The sequence below is a fragment of the Mirounga angustirostris genome, unplaced genomic scaffold (genome assembly GCF_029215605.1).
Source record: "Mirounga angustirostris isolate CCGP_5_RB_7025 unplaced genomic scaffold, mMirAng1.0.hap1 SCAF_6, whole genome shotgun sequence".
Classification (NCBI taxonomy): Eukaryota; Metazoa; Chordata; class Mammalia; order Carnivora; family Phocidae; genus Mirounga; species Mirounga angustirostris.
The window spans coordinates 85155974-85183654 of NW_026991714.1; the positions used below are offsets into that span (position 1 = coordinate 85155974).

General features: G+C 44.0%; 1 protein-coding gene across 2 annotated transcripts in view; it reads right to left on the minus strand.

The window, feature by feature from the left end:
* DISC1 (DISC1 scaffold protein) overlaps nucleotides 1-27681 on the minus strand; it is a 366833-nt gene that overhangs the window by 129677 nt on the left and 209475 nt on the right. The window lies entirely within an intron of this gene.

A 27681-nucleotide genomic window follows, 5' to 3' on the forward strand; every position in this document is an offset into this window, starting at 1 on the left:
TAAATAAAGGTATAGAGCAAAACTTTAAAACTCAGAAGAAAATATAGAAGATATTTATATGATTTGGAGTAGGAAAGAATGTATTAAACAAAAAATAGAAAGAATGAACAATAAAGGAAAAGATAAAGTCCTCTAGTTTAAAATTTAAAACTCTGTATGACAAAGACACTGAGGGGGGAAAACAGACTCTCCACAGGGTAGGATGGGACATCAGTGTATTTGTAATTTTTTTAAATTTAATTAAAAATTTAAAAAAATAAAAAATAAAACCAGAGGGTGATGTGAATCAAAGGTGGTAAAATTTTACCATCTGCAATAAGAGGGTGCCCATTATGCCTGTGAAATCTCTATTGATGAGACCAAGGTTCATGGTTCCCCACTCTCCCTCTGCGCCCCGGAGCTTCCGCGGGCGGCCCCAAGGCATGGCGTGCCCCTGGGTTCTGTGAGTCACAAAGTATCTTTACAATGGCTGTTGTGTCTTGATCTGTTGCCCTGACTCTACCTCAACTTTTCTATTAATACACTATATTTTAAGACGGTGGAAGGCGGGTCTCCCCGGGCCAGTGGACAAGGAAGTGGCAGCTGAGAGACGCCATGTGAGCATCCCCGCCCTTCAGCTTCCAGAAGGCTTCAGAGGAGCTGTCTAACAGATGGTGGGAGATGAATGCACCACACTTAATCCCTCTCTTTGTCACAGGAGGAAATGTGACATAGCTTTAGCTATTAAAAAAATTAAAAATGCTGAACATAACACCCAAAGGAAAAGAATAAAAACCACATTCAGTATGGAGACAGAATACATTCTCAGGTGGGATTCTCAGTAAATAGATGTCTGAAATCACCGGGATGTAGTGTCGTTTTTTAATCTTTTTTTTACTGGGGTAAAATGTATAACATAAAATTGACCATTTTATCCATTTTTAAGTGTACAGCTCAGTGGCATTAAGTACATTCACACTGTTGTGCAACCATCACCACCATCTGTCTCCAAACGTTTTATCTTCCCAAACCGAAACCCTGTATCCGCTAAACACGAACTCCCTATTCCCTCTCTCTCCAGCCCCTGGGAACCACCATTCCACTCCCGTCTCCACGAACCTGACTATTCTAGTTACCTCGCAAAAATGGAATTGTACAGAGTGTCATTTTTAAGGAATTCCACATACTCCGTGTTATGGGTTAAAAATAAAAAAAGCAAAACTGATGTGCCTTCTCTCTTTGACTTTGACTTTTGCTTTATGAAGGCGGATTGATTGGTGCCTGATGAATGCTATACAGACAATGCTGTGCTGTATACACTCAGTACCGAACTTCACAGGGACTTTCCTCAAAAAGAACCTTCCATTGCTATGTTGTAGCGGTCGCTGTGCTTCTTGCTCACACAAGATCAGAGCCATCCAAGGCACAGATATCACGCCCATGCACAGAGTTAAAATATGCATGGTTTGTATTAAAGCTCTGTGCCATAAAGAGTAACCAAGTGCCTTCATGGTACTCCTTGAGAAATCCATGAGAGGAAATCAAATTTTTAGCAAATCAAAGAGAAAAGCACTCCCTTAAGCAAATTCTGGAGTCTAGGAGACACAATTTCTCGTAACAACAGTTCCAAAAACCAAAAGTACTAGAATAATAAATATGGAAAAAATCACAGCTTCCTTTAGCATTAGCCAATTTCAGTCTTTTTAGCACAGCCTGGATTATGGATGACAGGTGACATATTCTTCTAAAAAGCTTTAGGGAAGGTAATTTTCAGAAGGCGCTCCCGGTAACGTCTTCTATTACACCCCCTACTTGCTTTACAGATTCACCCAAGGGCAAGAGATGGGAAGAAAGATGAAAGAAAGAGGAAAGATGGCACAGAATGGAGCAGGCACATGTACAGTGGGAGAAACTCTAGGCAGAGCACTGGAAATCCAACGGTTTAGCTGCAGCTCCATCATTTCCTTGTGCACTCAGCCAAGCCTTTCACCTTGCAGGGTCTCCAGTCCCTCACCTGTAAAGCAGGGAAGGGTGTTCCTTAAGACTCCACAGACAGGGTGGCCTTCCTGTCTAAAAGGAAAGCTCATCCTTCATGCACCTACGCATTGCCTACTAGCATTCTTTAATAAGTAGGGACTTTCGATGTTTTACCGCACTAGTGAAGATTTGAAAATGGTACCTTACATACAAAATGTTTTGTTCTCTGGCTTGGGGTTCACATCTGTCTCTTTCTTCCCCTCCATTTGATATGTGTCTCTGCATTTATAAATAATCCCAAGTGTTGCCCAGGCTTCAGCCTCAGTCTTGGTGGCATGTAGCCCACACTCCATACAAGGACGGCCTGTCCTGCCCATGTGCCCATGGCATCCCACCTTGCACCTGAGGATGTGGAGTCTGGGAAAGGCAAAACAGCCATCACAGGCAGACCCAGAACGCAGAGTCTTTGCAGACAACTCAGGTGCTTTCCAGCAGGAGTGTGGAAGCCTCTGCTTACTGAAGTCCACAAAATCTGCCAGCTGACAGTTGCTCTTTTTGTAGGGAGGGTAGTCAGGACACCAGAAACATGGCCCTGGGACTCTGAGAGCCAGGGTAAAGACACTTCTCACATCAAGAAATATGGGGTTGCCCAGCCTCCCCAGAGGATCCCATGCAGGAATGCAAGGCTACAGGGCTGCAGCAAGCTGGTTTAGCTGGAATTCTGTTTTCTAAATCACAACTCATCACACAGGGTGGACCAGGGAAGAAGAAAACAATCTCTAGGCCCCTAAGTGAGCCGCCCGGGTGAGGTGCACAGCAGCTCAGTAGCGTTGGGGGACTGGGGAGAACACTCCTCTCCAGGCTCCCTGGGCCAAGGCAAGACTGCCTCTGTGTGGATTGTTACCTCCCCAGGAGAGAGAGACTTCCTGGCATCTCTCATCTCCTTCCTCCACCAGGAATCTGCCCTTCCTGCCACCTGCCTCACCTGTTCAAGCACCCACAGCTTCCCCATCCATGGCCACCTCCCCTGTGCCTGGGAGCCTAGGGCTGGCATGCCAAGAATTTGCAGGTGCTCTTCTTGACTCATAAATCCACCCCTGGGCACTCTCAGACCTTGTCCATTGCCACAGTTTTTCTCCTTTTCTTTAAATGTGTTCTGTAACACTGACAATATACAAGGGACAAAGACTGTAAAATAAACACCAAGGACCAATCATCCAGTTCATAAAAGAAAATTTTACTGAACCTGTTAAAGACCCTCAGATTACATTGTGCCCACTGCCTGCCCCAGAGGTGATGATTTTTAGGTAGTTATCATCCCCCATGCACCTATTTATCCTTTCCCTTGCTTTGTATGCATCCTTAAAACGTAGAATGTTGCTTTGCATGTTTTTAAATAAATAGTTGGTACTGTACTGTATGCATTCTTCTGGAACTTGCTTGTCTCACTGAGATTATGTCTATGAGATTTGTCCACATTGATATGTACAGCTATAGCCCACTCGCTTTCACCACTGTATAGTACTTTGTTATGTATGTAACTCACTTATTCGTGAAAGAAATACTCCAACCGTAAAGCAAGGAGTGGTTCACCTTTACATTTAAAGGGTCCTCAAATTAAAATGGAACAGATAGTAGACATCAATCCCTGATTTGTTTCCCCACTCCTTCACATTGATTTGATATCCATAATTAATTTAAATGATAAGTAGATTCAATTATGTCCATCTCTGGAGTGACTACCTACAAATAATCCCATGTTTTAAAAAACAGAAAGAGGTATTTGTATTACAACACAGAGAAACCGGACTAATGGCCAGGTCACAGCTACCTGGTCCTGTAGATTTCACGGCATGACTCACAACATACGAGTCTGAGAGAGAAGCTTGGTGAGGAGGATTACGCATCCAGCTAAAGGATGCACCAGAACTCAGATATTCTGCAAAAGGAACTCTTTATATGAATGGAGCAAATCCATCTGTCAATGAATGCAATAACCCAGTCTGATACCTTATGTTCATCTTTCCATCATCAAATGGGAAAGAAATAGTCAACTCTAGATATCTGCTTGGTGCCAGGGAGAACATAGGTTGGCAAGTGAAGAAAAGGAGGCACTAAGAGAAATGGGGAAAATGGCAGCCATACGAAAAGCCAATACTTTGAGGCAACGGTTGGTCCATCTGTCTTCAAGAGTTGCTTCAGGAAGGAACCAGCTGTCTGATACTGGGGGAAAGTAGAATAAGGACTCGTATTTAAAATAAAATCATATTAGAAAGCAGACAGGTCTGTTCCATTTTGCTTGTTTCCAAATCACGACCCAAATCTTCATCCTGTTTTATTGGCTTCTGGGGCTGAGCACTGGGTATTTTAGATCATTTTGCAAAATTTAGCTAAGGGGAATAAATTGCCAAAAAACTTGAGAAATCTGTATTATTTGTATTCCATAAGACACAAGTCTGGAAATATACATGCAAACTTGGACGGACTCAACTGCCATATTTAGCACCTGGAGGAAGAAAGAGAAAGAAAAGGACATTTTGGTTGCCTCCGTGTTTGTATTCTTTTCTTGAAAACTCAGACACGCCTTGCTTTCATGAAAGTTCTTTCCTTAACAACTAACCTCACCTGGAACATTAAGCTCACAGAAACTACCCAAGGATTTTGAAGGCTTACCACACAGAAATTGTAAAGAGGGAGTCTTGCCAGTGTTGTTTAAGGAGTAAAATCACCGTGAGGGGATTGCTCACTGGGCTGAGGGAATAGGAGTCATTTTACTTAGAGTCTAGGTTCCTCAGATTTCACACAAGCTCCCCACAGTTCCTTCCCTTGCTCTTTCCTCCTCCTTTTGCACCTCCAGAGAGACAAGTCCTCAGAGGCTCATTTCTTTGTACACATTTGTAGATCGACTTGTTCAAGAAAGATCCAGAATATGGTGACACAGCCCACGTACATCATCCCAGGCCATCCACACCCAGTAGCATGAGAAGGCACTCTGAAGCTTTTGAAAGAAGGGAGCCTAGAATAATCCTGTGTCTTCAGCTGAGGCTTCGCTTCCCCGCCGGCTTGCTCTGGACAGGCTACATCAGGCTTGGGCTTTCAGACAAACACGTTTTCAGACAAACAAAAATTATCCCTGGAGGATTGCAGGAACGTACTCTCCTACTGTACTCCTTCCCTCGGTTTTCGCTCAGTAGTTCAAATGCTAAAAATATAAACTATGATTCAGCTTTTAAAACTATTAAAACTTCTGTGGTCCTGTCATCATAACAGCATGCCAGATGTGAGGGGGCAAGAGAGAAAATCCAATTAATCCTACCCCCATGGGCAAACAACCTTATCAGACATTTTACTTTAGCCCCAGCAGAAGTTTTGCATGAAAGATGCCACCTGTCAGTTTTTCGTTTGTTTCAGCACAAAATCTCTGAGGCAGCATTTTTAACTCAGAGGTAAGTTTTATTAAAAATGCCTGTTCCGGCCAGTTGGTGTCAACCTGTTGGTTTGCCTAACTAGGCATCAAGTGAAGAACTTGCAATTCTCTGTTTCATGAAGATGAGAGCTGCAAACTATTGATACCAACTTCCAAAGCTGGTCTGCCATGGGCCAGGCGAACCAGGGAAGGCAGGGAATTCTGGAGGAGAGTGAGGGGAGCCTCCCCTTCCTTTCCCACTCAAGTCACAAGTTTCGGTCTTAAATGCACTCTTTCCCCCATCCTGGACCGGTTCCTTCTGCAAAACTGGACGCAAAGCCACATCCCAGAATGACATCCTGGCTTTCCTGTTGCCATATTTGTTACATTAGCATAACATATGCTATCAAACACCAACAACATACATGTCAGACACAAAACGCCCCAGAAAAGACTCAGGTTCCTCACATTGGGAGGGTATTTGCACAGAGCAGGAACATCAGACCCAGATAACCCATCGACCCAGGCTTCAACTTCTTCAGTGGGTGGCGGGGATAGTGGGTGTGGAACGAAGCCTCCCCACCCCAGAGGAGAGCATATTCATCACCCATCAAAACTTGGATATTGAATCCAGAACTGCCCTTCCCCTGCCACCCTCCCTGGACAAGGGACCCTCAGAAGTGTACACATTAGGTCTCCTGGTGTTGTCATTAATTTGCTGACCCTCAGCCTTTGGCATTCCTGAAACTGTTTTAGGACAGGAGGGCTGGTCTGGTATCACTGACAATTCCAGTCCCAAGCCTCGGACAGCCCGGGTACTGACCAGGTGGATCTTCGTGGCAGAGCACTAGATCCAGAGTCGTTAATCGCGGGCCCAAGCTCTAGCTCTCCATCCAATGTTTTTTAACACGCGTGAGACTCAGTTTCCTTTCCTTGCAGGGCAGGTGTTAACAGTGAGCCCCTCCTATGCTGAAGACACTTAAGGTTTTTGACTGAACACTTTGAAAGCAAGCTTCCACAAACACCCGATGCCCTCTCGTTTGGGTTCATGCTTCCTCTGTAGGAAGAAGAGCCTCCTACTTCTAGTGCTCTCAGGGGAAGCCTGTGGAATTCTGGAATTCACAAGCAAAGTCCCCAAACCTGAATTTGTCACATTTCACGGGAACTGGCACTTTTCCTCTATCTTCCCCCTCCATCAGGGGCACCGTCGCCGAGTGGAAGGCTGGGAAGTGGGAGTCAGCTGGAATCCTCTCTCTTACCCTCACCGCTCCCGGTAATCCATCACAGAGCCGGCTCAACCTCCTTCCCTGGCATCCGCTGACTGTGTCCACACTTGCCTCTCCCCGCCCTACCTAAGGCTTACGTCCTGAGGGGGCGCCCTGTCTGCACCCTTGGCTGCTCTACCCTGCACACAGCTGTCAAGTGCTCTAAGCCGAGGATGTGACCTGCCCCCCTCCACCCCCACCTGCTGAAATCAGTAGTAGCTCTTCACAGCCTTCAGCAGAAAATTCAAGTTCCTTGGCTTGGCACATAGACTCCTCTTTTGGGACCTGGCACCTGCCCCCTGCATGCCTCCTCTTTGACCCACCCCATATCCACTCACACCGAGCTTACTATGGACCCTGTGTCATGGCCCATGCTGTTCCCCGCACCAAGCCAACCCTTTCCCACCTGGCTGTGTGGCTACCACTTACCTATAAGGATGTGAGCTCCCCAAGGGGCAGAGGGTGGAGTGGAAATGTGGGGGGGGGGCTGTTCATTGTTCTATTTCCTGAACCTAGCAGAAACCTAATGAACACTTGAAAGAATGAATGAATGGTTATTCAAGACTCAGAGGAAGCATCCTTTTCTTATGGGAGCATTTTGTGGTTCCTCTTCTTAATCTCAACAACCAAGTGTGTAATCCTTCACCTGAGTGTCTCTTTCTGCCACATGATCCTGCAGTACCTGCCTTCTAACATCTGCTGCTCAGTACTGACTGCTCAGCTCCCCGTGTGTGATCAGCACTATGTCCCAGCCTCGTCAGAGAAGCACTGGCTTATGTTTGCTCTTGTGTTCTCTCCCTGTCTCTCCCTCTCCCTCTCTCCTCCCACTCTGCCTCTCACCTGGTTCTCTCTTCTCCTGCGTATCTGATCCGAACAACCAGATAACAGGCCCTACACCCTGGGTGTTAGCATCTTGGTAGGCCCATCATTGGGCTCAGTGACAAATACATAATAGGCTACCCTTCCATTTTAGACCATTCCACATCCACACTTAGAGAAGGACTCGTTTTTCCTGGCTAATCCACAGGCCCAATGTTACCAAGGACATGGTCAAATACACCCCACCCGTTCAGTTCCATGGTGCAACTCTGATGGGGGACAGTGACTGTGCCTTTCTCATCCAGAAACGTAAAACCACCTCATTGTGTAGACAACAAATAACGCACAGATTACAACACACAGGCACTACAGTGAGATAGGACGTGGCAGACTACACTTCCTATTCAATGTGTTTATTTGAGTGATGTCTGAAGGGTGTGTGTGAGGAGAGAGAGACAGACTCACGGATGAGGGCAACGGGAAGCAGACCAGGAAAATCAAACACATTTGCTCTGCAAGATCCAAATCCAATTCCAGTCGAGTCTACCTCTCTTCGTTTCATGAAACAATACGACAGGACTGGGGGACTTCTGGAGATCACTCAGTTTGAGAGGATGGGACCATCACCTTGTGCTTCTTTATCTGGTCCTTTCTCAGGGCTTGGGAGTATTTAGAGATTGTCTCTTTTCCAGCTGTAGGGACCCTGACTTATGAGCTCTGCAAATAAGTCAGCCTGAGTTGGGGAGAATATGCATTCACCCAAAAGGCAACAATTAAAAACCACTGTGCCAATATTTGCCCTGTCCAGCTAAGTTGTATTTGTAGAATCTGAAAGAAGAGCAAAGTCCCCTGTGTCCTCTGTGGCCTGAGACTGTCGCAGGAAGGAGGAGAAGGAGCCTCATGGGTGCAGGCACTGAGTCTCCACTGACAGAGCGTGTGGCCTGAGTCCCAGCTTGCTCATCATCTCAACAAGGGGGGAAGTAATACCTCCCTCACAGGACAGTTGTGAGGGTTAAATGTGAATTTGGGAGGATATGAGGTAAAGAACCTGATACACGGTGAATGGGGGTGATGATTATTATGGTTTTGCTTCAGTTAAGGTCATGAGGGTGGGCCTCATCCAATCTGAGTGAGGTCCTTCTAAGAAGAGGGGGTTAGGACACAGCCACACACAGAGGGAAGACCAGTGGAAACACAGGGAGAAGGCGGGTGTCTACACACCAAGGAAAGAGGCCTCTGAAGGAACCAACTTGCCAACACCTTGACCTCGGACTTCTGGCCTCCAGAACTGGGAGACAACAGATTTCTATTGTTGAAGCCCCCCAGTCTGTGGGAGCCCCAGGAAACTGCTGCAGAGGACAAACGGATGCTCTCCCAGAGAAATGCCACCCTTGCCACTGTGGTATTTTACAGAAAATACAACATGTCTCCCACATCTCCCCACCTACGACATGGTATCACCATCTCTATCCTCCCAAATAAGCCATTGCCTAATCATCTTCAACTTGAAATAAAATTGAGAGGGAAAAATTCTATAACTGTTCAAAGGTTTCATTTGAAAAACTGCTCTGAAACTAAGAAATCATAGCATTGAATTGGATCTTCTCACTATTCCAATCCCAGGCACCTTTCCTCCCCAATGCTGTTGTGAGGACACAGAGTTACTTGTCCACTAGACTCTCCTGAGTCCAGGCCTCCATGTCTAATTGCCTCCTTGATTCCCATGTGAACATCCCCAATGCACTTCAAATCAACATGTCCAAAACCAGAATTAGGACCCACACCTCCCCATCCCTGGTCCATTGTTCAGACAAACACCACCATCTAACCAGCTATGCAAGGCAACAATGTAAGGTCCTTCTTGTCACCTCTCCTAGCTCCTTCACCTCTGGTGGATGCCTGAAACCACAGAGAGTACTGAACCCTATACATACTCACATATGATAAAGTTCATTTATAAGTTAGGCACAGTAAGAAATGAACAACAATGGCTAATAATGAAATACAGCAATTATAGCAATATACTGTAATAAAAGTTTTGTGAATGTGGTCTCTCTCTCTCAAAATACTTTATTGCTCTGTACTCACCCTTCTTGAGATGATAAAATGCCTACATGATGAGATGAAATGAGGGGAATGACAGAGACATAATGATGTAGCGTTAGGCTACTACTGACCTTCTGATGATATGTCAGGAGGAGGATCCTCTGCTCCTAGTTGACCACAGGGAACTAAAACCATGGAAAGCTAAACCATGAATAAGGATGGGGGGGACTACTATACAACCCCTGGAACCATCAACTTCTCCCCTCACTAGTCTCCCCTGAATCTGTGTACTTCTCTCCATCCCAGCTGACTTCACCCTCTCCCCATCTGCCCCTTGACCCACCATAACAGCCCCCCACAGGTCTTCCCAGGAACTCCCGCCTCTCCAGTCCATTCTCTTCATAGCAGCCCATGCGGTCTTTGAAAAGCCCCGATCTGGTCATGTCACTGTCTGCAGAAAATCTGTGAGAACGCTCACGCACTGCTGGCAGGAGTGCAAATCAGAACGGCCACATTAGAGAACTACTCAGTGTGATCCATTAAAGTTTAACTTATGTCTATCTTAAGTCCCAGAAATTCCACTGTTCGGAAAACACCCAACAGAAAGGGGAACTAGAATCACCAAGCAGTTGACAGTAGTTCATAGGAGTACTATTCTAAACTGCAAAACACAGGAAACTACCCAAATGTCCATCAACAACAGAACTGATAAATAAATTATGTTATATTCACAACAAACTACTGCTACAAGCAGGAAACGGAGTCTCATGGTGTTGCGTGAAAGAAGCCAAGCAAAAAATACAATGGTATGACTCTATTTATGTAAAGTTCAGAAATAGTCAAAATTGATCTATGGTCTTACAAGTTAAAAAAGGGGTTACCGTGGAGGCATGCTAGGGACCGGGATGGGATCCTGAGGAGCTTCTGGGTTGTTAATAATGTTCTGTTTCCTGAGCTGGGTGCTGGTCACATGATGTGTTCAGTGTGACAAGTCATAAGCTGACCCACATGGGCACTGGTCTGTATGCACATTCTTGGACTAAATATTCATGTCCCTTCCAAATTCATATGTTGAAACTCTATCTCCCCCTCACCATGTGATGGTATTAGGAGGTGGGGGCCTTTGAAAGGTAATTAAGATTAGATGAGAGCACGAGGGTATAGCCTCATGAAGGGAAATAGTGCCCTTGTAAGAGTGGAGAGAGCACTTGCTGAGGATAGGTGAGGACTTGATAAGAAGTCAGTCGTCTACAAACAGGAAAAGGGCTCTCACCAGATCTTGGCTGCACTGGCACCCTGATCTCATACTTCCAGCCTCAAGAGCTGCGAGGAATAAACTTCTGTTGCTGATAAGCCACCCAGTCTGTGGCATTTTGTTATAGCAGCCCAAATGGACTCAGACAGCATGTTATACTATAGCTAAAAAAAAAAAAAAAAAAAGTAAACAACTAGATAACTTTTCATCCCTCTTTATATATAGATCAAAGTCTTAACTTGCTTCAAGAACCCTCCTGGTTTGGTTCCTGCCTACAGTTTGAACCCAAGACACCCACTCCTCTCTCCCTCTGTCTGGGCTCCGGCCGTACTAGCCTTACTGATGTCTCTGTCCCTCAAAGCCATCAGCTCTGCTTGCTCAGCCCCTCCTCTCCCCTGCAATTTTCTACTTACCCTTCAAATTTCAACTCAAACTTCACTTCCTTGGAGTGATCGGCCGCTGGCTGGAGGCTCCACGCCGATCAGGTGCGTGTGTTACACTCTCATACATTCCTTCTTTCATGGCACTTGTCACAGATTATAATGACAGGTTTGCATCTTTGATCAATGTCTGTCTCCCCCACTAGAGTCAAGGTCCATACTGTCAGGGTGTATGTCTGTCTGTTCACCTCTATACCTGCAGCACCAGGCCCAGCACCTGTTTGGTAGTATATGCTCAATGAATAGGGGCTGAAACAGTGAGCCTTCCTAAGACAGCAGGGTCAGTTCTTTGCATCAAACATCTCGAAAGACTAGCCCTTCTAACTCCTGAAGCTTCCTTCCTAATGTCTAATTCCTTTCTGCTGCAATTTGAGTTCATTTATCTTCATCTTGCCCTCAGCGAATATGAATTGAGATACTTACCACTAAATCTCCATTCTCCATACACGCTTTTTACATCTGTGAAGTTAGCTGTTAAGTCACTTTTTATTTTCATATGTTCAGTCAAAATAAGCTGATCCATGCAGATTATTCCTTCCTATTATCTAACAGTGCTTTTGCTTGAATGTAAACTCAGCCATGCAAAGTTACATGGAGGAAAAAAACGGATCTGAACATGTATGTTTTACCAAGGATAGTGGGCATTTGCATCACATAAACTCATAGGGCATATCCAAAACAATATTAATACCTATCATCCATTGAACACCAAGTGGACAAAGATGAAACTCAGAGCACTCAAGTAATGCATGGAAAGTAAGCCAGATACTAAGATCCAGAGGTAGGATTAGAAAAGAAGAAGCCTAGCTTAAGCATCTTAACTTTACTCAGTGAGAATACAGTAATGCTTCTTATTTTCTCCCCACAATAAATGAGCTATACAAATACAAAACTTTGGATCACTGCATCTTGCCTTTTCTTTAAACAGTAATGGAGATAAGTTATAGTCCCAGAGTATACCAAATTTATTAATTAAATTTATGATGATTCACTGAATAGAACATGATCTTATCCTCTTCATGCCCAGAGCCATAACATAGCTTGTCTATAACCTAGATCGGAAATATGGTAAATGGAAAAGACATCTGGGACCACCCAATGGATCCTCCAGGCTGTATAAGTTTGGGTTCTGCCATCAGAGATGTTTTAGCCATTCTTCAGAATGGCAGGTGTTACAGATCTCTTTTTTATTTTTATTTTTATTCCAGCATAGTCAACATAGAGTGGCATATTCGTTCCAGGTGTACAGTATAGTGATTCACCAATTTCATCCATTACTCAGTGCTCATCAAGGTGAGTGTAACAGACCTCTTGATGAGAAAGGGCCCGTCATACTAAACTAAGTGCCCCTCTTCTCATTTTTAGTTCATCATCTGTGGGGAAGATTTCTTTGTGACTATTGACTTTCCCTTTGATCATGTCCAGTCCACACTCCTCCAGAGTGGCCCTTTTGCTGAGTATAAAATCAGCACCTGTCCCATGGCTCCCACTGGCACTATTCTCCATCCAGATGGGACCAACTCCCTAAGCTGTGGGCATCCTGTACACACCCCCCAATTCCCTAAGGCTTCACACTTCAATGTGTAACAATGGGGGGGCAACAAAGGGAGGTGGGAGAGATCAAAGAAGTCCACACACCAGTTCCTGAGGTAGCATCAGGCAGAAAAGAATCAGAGTCATGACTCACCACAGTTACCTATGTACCTCTGTCTGGCTTCAGAAACAACCTGCTATGGCCCCCAAAAACCACAGGCCCTCTAGACACTCATTTGCTACACATAATTCTGGATTCTGGAATGCCAAAACCAGTGCAGATGTTCAGACACAGAGCTTTAAAACCCAGACAGCAGCTGCTGTGGGTCAGCGACACCCATACCATTTCTGCAAAAGGCATGGCTGCTTTTCATGATTGCAGGAACAGTTAAGTGTCACAAGTATTGCTACATATGGTTAGGAACCTAAGATGCTAAGATTTACAAGGTAAGAGAAGGTCCTTCACGGTACCCTCCTACACACCAGGGCTCTCAGGCCAGCCGGAAACCAGTGACCCAGCCATTTACATACCTTCTGGTGTTGTTTGCTCTATTATTTTCCCCCTTTGGTTCTATTTATTTGTGGTCCCACTTCTAAAGCCAAACGATATTGGGGAATCATGAACTGTCTAAATTCTCCCTCATAGACCTTAAGAGGAAGGCAAAGGAAGAAGAATAGCACTTGCTATTGAGCATGGGGTCTTCACCTTTGTGTTTGGAGTGAAAATAGTTTAGTTACATCAAAACAATATGTTTAGATAATGACAGACCCAGATGAGCTAGAGGAGAATTAGTGGATCATCTCAGTTATTCTGCTCATTTACAAACGGGAAAACAGCAAGGTTGAGACCATGAAATTACCCAAGACCCCTCAAGTGGTCAATTCTGTTCACAAAGCTGCAGCCTTGGTACACAGCCTTGGTAGGCAGCTGGCCATCACCAAGTAAGCCAACATTCAGCCAGCGCCCCCAAGCTCCAGTTTGAAGTGTCTCAGGGTGGCTGACAATAAATGCCACGTGGCCTTCGGTCACAAAGGTGCACAGCTGGCTGGTGGCTTGCTTCCCCACAGACTTAGCTGCAGCAATTTCTCTCCTGACCACTAACAGCATCCTGGACCATCTCCTCCAAATATTATAGCTATATGGGTTTATCACAGCCCTAATGAAAATTCACCTTGCCACCAGACAGGGCAGACTGATTTCTCTACCAGTGTCTATACCCAGGTATTAGACAAGTTTGAAGTCAAAGTGAGGCCAGAGAAAGCCAGTCTTCCTGTGGTCCCATCAGATGATGCTTTGAATGGGCCCTGGGAGTGCTGCCCCCTAGATTCTGAGAGAAACTGTTTTAGGGCCTTCATTAGTATGTCATTTAAAACCCTATCTTTAGGGACACCTGGCTAGCTCAGTTGGTGGAGCATGATACTCTTGATCTCGGGGTTGTGAGTTCAAGCCCCATACTGGGTATAGAGTTTACTTAAAAATAAAATAAAGTATACAGCTGTCCAATTTTCCCAGTACCATTTATTGAAGAGGCTGTCTTCCATTGCATATTTTTTCCTGCTTTGTCAAAGATTATTTGACCATACAGTTGAGGGTCCATATCTGGGCTTTCTATCCTGTTCCATTGGTCTATATGTCGTTTTTGTGCCAGTACCATGCTGTCTTGGTGATGACAGCTTTGTAATATAGCTTGACATCGGGCAACGTGATGCCCCCAGCTTTTTCTTTTTCAACATTTCCTTGGCGATTCGGGGTCTTTTCTGATTCCATACAAATTTTAGGATTGTTTGCTCCAGCACTTTGAAAAATGTCATTGGAATTTTGATCAGGATGGCATTGAAGGTATAGATTGCTCTGGGTAGCATAGACATTTTAACAATGTTTATTCTTCCGATCCATGTGGAATGTCTTTCCAACTATTTGTGCCTTCTTCAATTTCTTTCATGAGTGTTCTGTAGTTCCTAGAGTATAGATCCTTTACCTCTTTGGTTGGGTTTATTCTGACGGATCTTACGGTTTTTGGTGCTATTATAAATGGAATTGTTTCTCTAATTTCTTTCTACAGTTGCATTGTTAGTGTATAAGAAAGCAACTGATTTCTGTGCATTGATTTTGTATCCTGCCACATTACTGAATTGCTGTATGAGTTCTAGTAATTTGGGGGTGGAGTCTTTTGGATTTTCCACATGAAGTATCATGTCATCTGCAAAGAGGGAAAATTGGACAGCTATATACAGAAGAATGAAACTTGACCATTCTCTAACACCATACACAAAGATAAACTCAAAATGGATGAAAGACCTCAATGTGAGACAGGAATCCATCAAAATCCTAGAGGAGAACATAGGCAGTAACCTCTTTGACATCAGCCACAGCAACTTCTTTCAAGATTCATCTCCAAAGGCTAGTGAAACAAAAGCAAAAATGAACTTTTAGGACTTCATCAAGATAAAAAGCTTCTGCACAGCAAAGGAAACAGTCAACAAAACAAAGAGGTACTCACAGAATGGGAGATGATATTTGCAAATGACACTACAGGCAAAGGTCTGGTATCCAAGATCTATAAAGGACTTCTCAAACCCAACACCAAAAAAACAAATAATCAAGTCAAAAAAATGGGCAGAAGACATGAACAGACACTTCTCCAAAGAAGACATACAAATGGCTAACAGACACATGAAAAAATGTTCATAATCATTAGCCATCAGGGAAATCCAAATCAAAACCACATTGAGATACCACCTTACACCAGTTAGAATGGCAAAAATTGACAAGGCAAGAAACAACAAATGTTGGAGAGGTTGTGGAGAAAGGGGAACCCTCTTACACAGCCACTTTGGAAAACAGTATGGAGGTGCCTCAGAAAATTAAAAATAGAGCTACCCTATGACCCAGCAATTGCACTACTGGGTATTTTCCCCAAAGACACAGATGTAGTGAAAAGAAGGGCCATATGCACCCCAATGTTCATAGCAGCAATGTCCGCAATAGCCAAACTGTGGAAAGAGCTGAGATGCCCTTCAACAGATGAATGGATAAAGAAGATGTGGTCCATATATACGATGGACTATTACTCAGCCATCAGAAAGGATGAATACCCAACTTTTACATCAACATGGATAGGACTGGAGGAGATTATGCTTAGTGAAATAAGTCAAGCAGAGAAAGTCAATTATCATATGGTTTCACTTATTTGTGGGACATAAGGAATAGCATGGAGGACATTAGGAGAAGGAAGGGAAAGATGAAGGGGGGGAAATCAGAGGGAGAGATGAACCATGAGAGACTATGGACTCTGAGAAACAAACTGAAGGTTTTAGAGGGGAGGGGGGTGGGGGGATGGGTTAGCCTGGTGATGGGTATTAAAGAGGGCACATACCACATGGAGCACTGGGTGTTATGCGAAAACAATGAAGCATGGATCACTACATCAAAAACTAATGATGTACTGTATGGTGACTGACATAACATAATAAAATAGAATTTTTTAAAAATTAGAGGGCGCCTGGGTGGCTTAGTTGGTTGAGCGACTGCCTTCAGCTCGGGTCATGATCCTGGAGTCCCGGGATCGAGTCCCGCGTCGGACTCCCTGCTCGGCAGGAGTCTGCTTCTCCCTCTGATGCTCCTCCCTCTCATGCTCTCTGTCTCTCATTCTCTCTGTCTCAGATAAATAAATAAAATCTTTAAAAAAAAAAAAAAAGAATTTTTTAAAAATTAGAAAAAATAAAATAAAAATTTTTTTTTAATTTAAAAAATACATAAAACTATATCCTTAAAAATTCAGGTGGTTACTAAAGGGATGAATTTTGGTGTTTCTGTGTGTGTTTTCTTTTTTTTAGTTGGAGGGCTATGGAAAAAAAAGGTTTTGAGTGGGAGAGATAAAACCAAGTGAGTTATTTACTAAGTGAGTAATTCACTAAGTCTTCGGCCAGGCCATAGAAAATGATGCTCAAAGCATGAGTGTTTCAGATTACTTAAGATGCCCTCTTCCAATTGTAGAAATTGGAATTTTGGCATTTCGATTACCTTTCCCCACAGAACCCTCCCATGACATTCGATTCCGAGAGCCCATCTTCCATGTAGAGAGGACTTCTGCCTTTTCCAGTCTGGCTCTGCAGGAAAGATCAGACTGTGAGTTGAACCAATTTTCCTTGATAGCTTGAAATTTATTATTTGAATTTTCCTTAATGGGTCTCCTAACATGTTTTGGTAAAACTTGCCCTTGTAATTCTAAACACTTCAATCCTGTTCCTTACATGAGTGCTCCATGAAATTCCATGAGTCTCTACTCCCTTTAGTTTTCAATCCACTAATGGACTATTGCATAAGACCTGACCTGTGGGATTGGCAGAGGGACCAGGGTGGGGTGCTGGGCAAGGGACACCACAGCGAGGCTAAGCGGGGGTGGAACCCTCACTGGGACAGTGTGGTCTCAGGACCCTCGGGGTCACAGAAAGACTGGGGGTGACTGAGTGCGGCAAAGCTCCCAGGTATTGGAGCGGGGAAGCCAGCTGCAGAGACGGAGCTGAGGATTGGGATCTCAGCTCGGGTTGCCATAAATCGTGATCCCTGGCACAGTCGGGCCACTGCTCCTCCAGCAGGGACCCAACAAGCGGCAGATCCGGGGAGACTCCCCTTCCCCCCCCGGGGGGAGCGGCACGGGAGCGCACCGCAGGGATCTGCTGGGTTTGGAGACTCCACACAAGGGTTGTGTGCCAGAGACAGAATCGCTCGGTCACAGGTTGGGTGAGCACAGAGTGCGGCCGGAGACTGGGGAGTGACTGACTGCTTTTCTCTGGGGGCTCACTGAGGAGTGGGGCCCCGGGTTCTCAGCTCCTCTGGGGCGGAGACTGGGAGGCAGCCATTTTCACTCTGTCCTCCAAAGCTGTACAGAAAGCTTGCAGGGAACAAAAGCTCCTGAGAGCAAACCCCAGCAGATTACTTAGCCCAGCCCTGGCAAGGCCAGGGCAATTCTGCAGAATTTGAGAGATAAGTGATACCATAAGATGAAACAATATTAGAATAATTGGGATCCCAGAAGAAGAAGAAAGAGAGAGAGGGGCAGAGGTATACTGGAGCAAATTACAACAGATAACTTCCCTAATTTGGGGAAGGAAACAGGCATCAAAATCCAGGAGGCACAGAGAACCCCCCCTCAAAATCAGTAACAATAGGTCAATACCCTGACATCTAATAGTAAAACTTACGAGTCTCAGAGACAAAGAGAAAATCCTGAAAGCAGCTCGGGAGAAGAGATATGTAATCTACAATGGTAGAAACATTAGATTGGCAACAGACCTATCCATAGAGACCCAGGAGGCCAGAAAGGACTGTCAGGATATATTCAGAGCACTAAATGAGAAAAATATGCAACCAAGAATACTATATCCAGCTAGGCTGTCATTGAAAATTGAAGGAGAGATAAAAAGCTTCCAGGACAAACAAAAACTAAAGGAATTTGCATACAGGAACCCAGCACTACAAGAAATACTGAAAGGGGTCCTCTAAGCAAAGAGAGAGCCTAAAAATAACATAGACCAGAAAGGAACAGAGATAATATTCAGTAAGTCACCTTACAGGCAATACAATGGCACTAAATTCATATCTTTCAATAGTTACCCTGAATGTAAATGGGCTAAATGCCCCAATCAAAAGATACAGGGATCAGATTGGATTAAAAAACAAGACCCATCGATATGCTGTCTGCAAGAGACTCATTTTAGACCCAAAGACACCCCCAGATTGAAAGTGAGGGGGTGGAAAACCATTTACCATGCTAATGGACACCAAAAGAAAGCTGGGGTGGCAATCCTTATATCAGACAAATTAGATTTTAAACCAAAGACTATAATAAGAAATGAGGGAGGACACTATATCCTACTTAAAGGGTCTAGCCAACAAGAAGATCTAACAATTGTAAATATCTATGCCCCTAACATGGGAGCAGCCAATTATATAAGGCAATTAATAACAAAAACAAAGAAACACATTGACAACAATACAATAATAGTGGGGGACTTTAACACCCCCCTCACTGAAATGGACAGATCATCTAAGCAAAAGATCAACAAGGAAATAAAGGCTTTAAATGTCACACTGGACCAAATGGACTTCACAGATATATTCAGAACATTCCATCCCAAAGCAATGGAATACACATTCTTCTCCAGTGCCCATGGAACATTCTCCAGAATAGATCACATCCTAGGTCACAAATCAGGTCTCAACTGGTAGCAAAAGATTGGGGTCATTCCCTGCCTATTTTCAGACCACAATGCTTTGAAACTAGAACTCAATCACAAGAGGAAAGTCGGAAAGAACTCAAATACATGGAGGCTAAAGAGCATCCTACTAAAGAATGAATGGGTCAACCAAGAAATTAAAGAAGAATTTAAAAAATTCATGGAAACCAATGAGAATGAAAACACAACTGTTCAAAATCTTTGGGATGCAGCAAAGGCAGTCCTAAGAGGAAAGTATATAGCAATACAAGCCTTTCTCAAGAAACAAGAAAGGTCTCAAATACACAACCTAACCCTACACCTAAAGGAGCTGGAGAAAGAACAGCAAATAAAGCCTAAGCCCAGCAGGAGAAGAGAAATAATAAAGATCAGAGCAGAAATCAATGAAATAGAAACCAAAAGAACAGTAGAACAGATCAACAAAACTAGGAGCTGGTTCTTTGAAAGAATTAACAAGATTGATAAACCCCTGGCCAGACTTATCAAAAAGAAAAGAGAAATGACCCAAATCAACAAAATCGTGAATGAAAGAGGAGAGATCACAACCAACACCAAAGAAATACAAACAATTTTAAGAACATATTATGAGCAACTCTATGCCAGCAAATTAGATAACCTGGAAGAAATGGATGCATTCCTAGAGATGTATCAACTACCAAAATTGAACCAGGAAGAAAAAGAAAACCTGAACAGACCTATAACCACTAAGGAGATTGAAGCAGTCATCAAAAATCTCCCAACAAACAAGAGCCCAGGGCCAGATGGCTTCCCAGGGAAATTCTACCAAACATTTAAAGAAGAATTAATATCTTTTGGTCTGAAACTGTTCCAAAAAATAGAAATGGAAGGAAAACTTCCAAACTCCTTTTATGAGGCCAGCATTACCTTGATCCCAAAATCAGACAAAGACCCCATCAAAAAGGAGAATTACAGACCAATATCCTTGATGAACATGGATGCAAAAATTCTCACCAAAATACTAACCAATAGGATCCGACAGTACATTAAAAGGATTATTCACCACAACCAAGTGGGATTTATTCCTGGGCTGCAAGTTTTGTTCAACATCCGCAAATCAATCAATGTGATATACATTAATAAAAGAAAGAACAAGAACCATATGACCCTTTCAATAGATGCAGAAAAAGCATCTGACGAAGTACAGCATCCTTTCTTGATCAAAATTCTTCAGAGTATAGGCATAGAGGGTACCTACCTCAATATCATAAAAGCCATCTATGAAAAACCCACAGCGAATATCATTCTCAATGGGGAAAAACTGAGAGCTTTCCCCCTAAGGTCAGGAACGTGGCAGGGATGTCCACTATCACCACTGCTATTCAACATAGTATTAGAAGTCCTAGCCACAACAATCGGACAATAAAAAGAAGTAAAAGGCATCCAAATCGGCAAAGAAGAAGTCAAACTCTCACTCTTTGCAGATGATATGATATTTTATGTGGAAAACCCAAAAGACTCCACCCCAAAACTGCTAGAACTCCTACAGGAATTCAGTCAAGTGGCAAGATATAAAATCAATGCACAGAAATCAGTGGCATTCCCATACACTAACAAGACAGAAGAAAGAGAAATTAAGGAGTCAATCCCATTTACAATTGCACCCAAAACCATAAGATACCTAGGAATAAATCTAACCAAAGTGGCAAAGAATCTGTACTCAGAAAACTATAAAATAGTCATGAAAGAAATTGAGGAAGACACAAAGAAATGGGAAAACGTTCCATGCTCATGGATTGGAAGAACAAATATTGTGAAGATGTCAATGCTACCTAGAGCAATCTACACATTTAACGCAATCCCTATCTAAATACCATCCACTTTTTTCAAAGAAATGGAACAAATAATCCCAAAATTTGTATGGAACCAGAAAAGACCCCGAATAGCCAGAGGAATGTTGAAAAAGAAAAGCAAAGCCTGTGGCATCACAATTCCGGACTTCAAGCTTTATTACAAAGCTGTAATCATCAAGACAATATGGTACTGGCACAAAAACAGACACATAGATCAATGGAATAGAATAGAGAGCCCAGAAATGGACCCTCAACTCTATGGTCAACTAATCTTCGACAGAGCAGGAAAGAAAGTCCAATGGAAAAAAGACAGTCTCTTCAACAAATGGTGTTGGGAAAATTGGACAGCCACATGCAGAAGAATGAAACTGGACCATTTCCTTACACCACACACAAAAATAGACTCCAAATGGTTGAAAGACCTCAATGTGAGACAGGAGTCCATCCAAATCCTAAAGGAGAACACAGGCAGCAACCTCTTCGACCTCAGCTGCAGCAACTTCTTCCTAGAGACATCGCCAAAGGCAAGGGAAGCAAGGGCAAAAATGAACTATTGGGACTTCATCAAGATAAAAAGCTTTTGCACAGCAAAGGAAACAGTCAACAAAACCAAAAGACAACCGACAGAATGGGAGAAGATATTTGCAAATGACATATCAGATAAAGGGCTAGTATCCAAAATCTATAAAGAACTTATCAAACTCAACACCCAAAGAACAAAGAATCCAATCAAGAAATGGGCAGAAGACATGAACAGACATTTTTCCAAAGAAGACATCCAAATGGCCAACAGACACATGAAAAAAGTGCTCAACATCGCTCGGCATCAGGGAAATCCAAATCAAAACCTCAATGAGATACCACCTCACACCAGTCAAATGGCTAAAATTAACAAGTCAGGAAATGACAGATGTTGGCGAGGATGCAGAGAAAGGGGAACCCTCCTACACTGTTGGTGGGAATGCAAGCTGGTGCAACCACTCTGGAAAACAGTATGGAGGTTCCTCAAAAAGTTGAAAATAGAGCTACCCTACGACCCAGCAATTGCACTATTGGGTATTTACCACAAAGATAAAAATGTGGTGATCCAAAGGGGTATGTGCACCCCGATGTTTGTAGCAGCAATGTCCACAATAGCCAAACTATGGAAAGAGCCAAGATGTCCATCAACAGATGAATGGATAAAGAAGATGTGGTATATATGTACAATGGAATATTATGCAGCCATAAAAAAATGAAATCTTGCCATTTGCAATGAAGTGGATGGAACTAGAGGGTATTATGCTAAGCGAAATAGGTCCATCAGAGAAAGATATGTGTCATATGATCTCACTGATATGAGGAATTCTTAATTTCAGGAAACAAACTGAGGGTTGTTGGAGTGGTGGGGGGTGGGAGGGATGGGGTGGCTGGGTGGTAGACATGGGGGAGGGTATGTGCTGTGAATTGTGTAAGACTGTTGAATCACAGACCTGTACCCCTGAAACAGATAATACATTATATGTTAAAAAAAAGATAGTAGGAAGGGAAAAATGAAGGGGGGGAAATCGGAAGGGGAGACAAACCATGAGAGACTATGGACTCAGAAACAAACTGAGGGTTCTAGAGGGGAGTGGGGTAGGGGGATGCGTTAGCCTGGTGGTGGGTATTAAAGAGGGCACATATTGAATGGAGCACTGGGTGTTATATGCAAACAATGAATCATGGAACACTACATCAAAAACTAATGATGTAATGTATGGTGATTAACATAATGTAATAAAATAAAATTTTAAAAAATCATAATCAGTGGGGGGCGCCTGGGTGGCTCAGTTGGGCACCTGGGTGGCTCAGTTGGTTAAGCGACTGCCTTCGGCTCAGGTCATGATCCTGGAGTCCCAGGATTGAGTCCCACATCGGGCTCCCTGCTCAGCAGGGAGTCTGCTTCTCCCTCTGACCCTCCCCCGTCTCATGTGCTCTCTCTCTCTCAAATAAATAAAATCTTTAAAAAACAAAAAATCATAATCAGTGGGGCACCTGGGTGGCTCAGTTGGTTAAGCGACTGACTTCCTGGTTTCGGCTCAGGTCATGATCTCGGGGTCTTGAGATCAAGCCCCGTGTCAGACTCCATGCTCAACGTGGAGTCTGCTTAAGACACTCTCTCCCTCTCCCTCTGCTCCTCACCACCCCCGTCTCTCTCTCTCTCTCTCTAAAATAGATAAGTAAATCTTTAAAAATAAAATAAAAAGATAACCAGTATATGTGGCAATGATATTTCATTTTTTTTAAATGGTTAAAATGATTTTAAAAAACCATAATCAGTAGCCATAGCTGATCATCCTTCCCCCTCTCTCTTCAGATCCTGATGAGAAAGGACACTCAAATCCTAAGTCTTTCCTGGTGACTTGATATTAGATAATGAGCTTTTGCTCCCAAGGGCTCCTTAAAATGGCAATTTATGGCAGGAGATCTGGCCAGGAACTGGAGCAGGGAGGGTACCTGTGGGATGGGGCTCTGGGCATGAAGTCCCTTCCATGGTCACACGTGAAGGATGTCAGGGCCCCTCCCCCAATCTTTTTCCATACCATCTCTATGTAAAATAAACGGGAGCTCATGCGGGGATGCCTGGAATGCGTCATTTATGTGTGGGCAGTGGGAAATTACATGCAACAGGAGATTATTTTAGAATGTAAAAGGAAATATTAAAACCGAAAGCACATGTCAAAACCAATTTCTTCAGTAATTGCTTAACTGGGGTACAAGGACCCTGCCTAAAAAATGTGCCTTTATCTTGAAATATGCAGTAACCCCAACAATAGATTGTATATGGAAAAGGAGTTGAGGTAGATGAGTAATTTAACAAGAATTTTCTTCTACTGGTTTCCAAAGCATCATCAAGATTGTGCTCCTGTCATCTGGATTGGTTTAAAATAAAACTCAGTTGGGTTTTTTTTCAAGAACAGATGGAAAGAGGGACACAAAGGCGAGCAGTATGCAAACAACAGCAGAATTTCAAACAGTAGTGGGTAAAGAAATGGAAAATAAACATAAGTCTAGGAAACAGCTACAACTTCAGTCCCAGGAAAGCGTTTTCTGACCTATGCTGTAGACGCTTCCAAGATGAAGAATCTCTGTCATTCTGCCTTCAGTCAACGCATCAGATGGCAGGCGGGTCAGGAGACTGGTGTCCTCAGGGCCCGACACGCGGGAACCAGGAGACCAGAGCCGGACTTTCAGGAGCTTTTCATACAGTTAAATCAATAAAGGGAGCTGAGAGTAATAAGAAAGAGTTTTCAAGCAAATGGAGAGAAATAACCTTACAACAAGTACCAGCATGACACATACATTTTTTTTCATTACGAGGATGAGAAATTTTTTTTAAAGAATGAAAGAAAACCAGTGTTAAAAGGGAGTAAGATGCCTACATAATTCAATAGAGTAGATGATCAAGTACCAAAGCAAAAATTCTCATTTTTGAGGCATCAGGAGTGATCTGCCCAGACAATAGCATCTGCATGTACCCCATCAATCAGGTTGTCTTCATGCTGCTAAAGTGGGGTCCAGGGAAGGCTTCCCGTGCACCCCCCACAGAACCTCCCCACTACTCCGGGGAGGGCCTCACATGGCCCAATCCCACAGGAAAACCAGAGGAAGCCCAGGTTTTCCCTTTGGTAGTGGATCTATTTTGACCAATCAGGGGCTCTCCTTTCACATAGCGGAGAAGAGGAACACGTGTGCATGTACACACCACACCCAGGCACATACACAGGCATGCACACACTACATCACACACACACATACACAAAGACACACACGTCCCGTGTGGGCACACATACACCATATACCCCTTGAGACACCACCACCGCTGTTACTGACAACATGGGGGTGTCCACCCCTATCTAGATGCCCTGCTTTGCAGGAAGACAAAATGCCCCAGGGGCACTCTGGCTATACTAACAAGATGACATTTAAATTAGTTATGAAGTGAAAACTCATTAAGACCAGCCTTGTTGGGCGCCTGGGTGGCTCAGTTGGTTAAGCAACTGCCTTCGGCTCGGGTCATGATCCTGGAGTCCCGGGATCGAGTCCCGCATCGGGCTCCCTGCTTGGCAGGGAGTCTGCTTCTCCCTCTGACCCTCCTCCCTCTCATGCTCTCTGTCTCTCATTCTCTCTCTCTCAAATAAATAAATAAATAAAATCTTAAAAAAAAAAGACCAGCCCTGTTGTTAAGATAGATGGAAGGTGGTCATGAATGATACAGAAATCTTGCTCAGATGTTCTGTGTTCATATAGTTGATATTGTAAAAAGCTGCCTTTCAGGAAGAGGGTGGTATAGGAGGGACATCTGGTCCCCCTCTACTAGCTCTTAATACCCAAAGCCTTTGTGACTATGTCATAGTTGCTCCTTCTCAACTGAATGCTGGAGTTTAGGGCAGGGGTGGGGTGAGTAGATGTGAGGACGGCAAGTGCAGATCCCCTGGCAGTCCCAAATTTCAAGTTCAGGAGGCCACAATGTCTGGATCAATCAGAGCCAACAAAGCCAGGATCGACCTGGACAGTGTCTGATCTCACAAGAGCAGGGCTGGCCACAGCAGCACAGATGTGTTCCAGCCATGTTGCTTAGGGTACAGGGTCACAGGTCAAACAGCTCTGGGCAACTGATACAAAAGAAGCTGGGAATCAGTGGAGTCAGTCCTTGGAGAAAGGGTCTGGCAAGAACCATGTGAGGAGTTGCGTTCAGGGCAAGACAAATTAGGACTCAGGCTCCCCTTTTTGAGCATGGATGCCACCCCTTGCAGAGCCAAGGGCAAAGTCAAGCAAAGGCAGCCGGGAGGCAGAATGCAGGCTGCATTTAGTCCTCACTCAACAGTAACCAGCTAGGACCACGGCATGGGACATTCCTGGTTCAGGAGACTCAGCCACACCTGAAGTCTTGCCCATTCCCCAGTAGGCATGCAGTTGGGCTCCCAAAACAAAAGAAACATAGAAAAACCATTCTGACACAGCAAGAAACTGGTAGTCTACGAGTCAGTGCTGATTTAGGCATCAGGGTTTAGTTCAAGCACATGACCCCAGAAATAAGGCTATCTCAGACGCTACTCAAAAATGGAGGAAAATGCCAGGCCAATTCTCGTTGCCTCAGAGCCTGGGCCAGAACAAAAGTGCAGGAGCTCGGCAGATGTGGGCAGGTGGGGATTAAGTCATCACCAAGGGAACTCCAGGCTCATCAGTTGCCGAGTGAGTGTTCAATTCCAAGAACAAAGCATTCAGAAAGGAGACAAGAAAGCCAGGGCATCGGCAGGGAGAGCCACCATGAGGAGGAAGGCTTGGTCCTGGTGAGCCGACAGCACGTGGTATCGTCCAACTGGTGTACAAATGTTGGGCACAGACATTCAATCTGGACTCAGAAGGCTATGCCCATGCTATCTAAAAATAAATCTTATCATTAAAAAGGAAGAAAGAAAAAAACATGTAAGAGATGAACTGCAATCATGTGGGTCACCCCACAAGCCAGGAGCAGAAGCCCGTTAAGCACAGCCTGACAAGAGAAAGAGACCATCAACAAGCAGAAATCAAAATGAAGTCTGAAGGTGAGGATTCTATTGGACATGAAAAAAAAATGTGAAGGACACAGTGAAAGCAATTTCAAACTTTACGGCAGACCCAGAGACTGGAAAGTGACACCCCGGCAGACAGGTACGCCTACAAAGGCTGCAATTTTGGGTGGACCATCAGGTGGTCCATCAGGCACAGAGGGGAGATTAAAGCATGGTTGGCTAACCACGGGAGAACCCGCAACAGAAAGGGACCACCAGCCACAAATCATTTAGATTCAACTGCAGTTGACCCTTGAGCAACATGAAGGTGAGGGGCACTGAGCCCCTGTGCACTCGAAAATCCACGTATAACTTTTGACTTCCCAAAACCTTCACTACTACGAGCCTAATGTTGACCAGAGCCTTACCAATCACATAAGCAGTCGTTAACACGTTTTGTATGATACATGTATTCTATGTTGTTTTCTTAGAATAAAGCTGAAGAAAATATTCTCAAGAAAGGGTGGCTCAGTCGTTCCGCATCTGCCTTTGGCGCAGGTCATGATCCCAGGGTCCTGGGATCGAGCCCCGCATCAGGCTCCCTGCTCTTCAGGAAGCCTGCTTCTCCCTCTCCCACTCCCCCTGCTTGTGTTCCCTCTCTCGCTGTGTCTCTGTCAAATAAATAAATAAAATCTTTAAAAAAAAAAAAAAAGAAAAGAAAATCATAAGAAAAAATACATTTAGGGGCACCTGGGCGGCTCAGTCGGTGAAGCATCTGTCTTCAGCTCAGGTCATGATCCCCAGGTCCTGGGATCCAGCTCCGCATCGGGCTCCTTGCTCAGCAGGAAATCTGCTTCTCCCTCTCCCCCTGCCACAACCCTGCTTGTGCTCACTCACTCTCTCTCTCAAATAAATAAATAAAATCTTCAAAATAAAAAAAAAAGAAAGAAAGAAAAAGAAAAAATACATTTATAGTACTGTACTGTATTTATCAAAAAAATCTGTGGTAGCTGGACGTGCACAATTCAAACTCATCTTGTTGTTTTTAATTTTAGTAATTTTTAAATTTTATTTTATTATGTTATGTTAGTCACCATACAGTACATCATTGGTTTTTGATGCAGTGTTCCATGATTCATTGTTTTTGCATAACACCCAGTGCTCCATGTAGTACATGCCCTCCTTAATACCCATCACCAGGCTAACCCATCCCTCCATCTCCCTCCCCTCTAAAACCCTCAATTTGTTTCTCAGAGTCCATAGTCTCTCATGGTTCATCTCTCCCTCTGATTTCCCCCCCTTCATCTTTCCCTTCCTTCTCCTAATGTCCTCCATGCTATTCCTTATGTTCCACAAATAAGTGAAACCATATGATAATTGACTTTCTCTGCTTG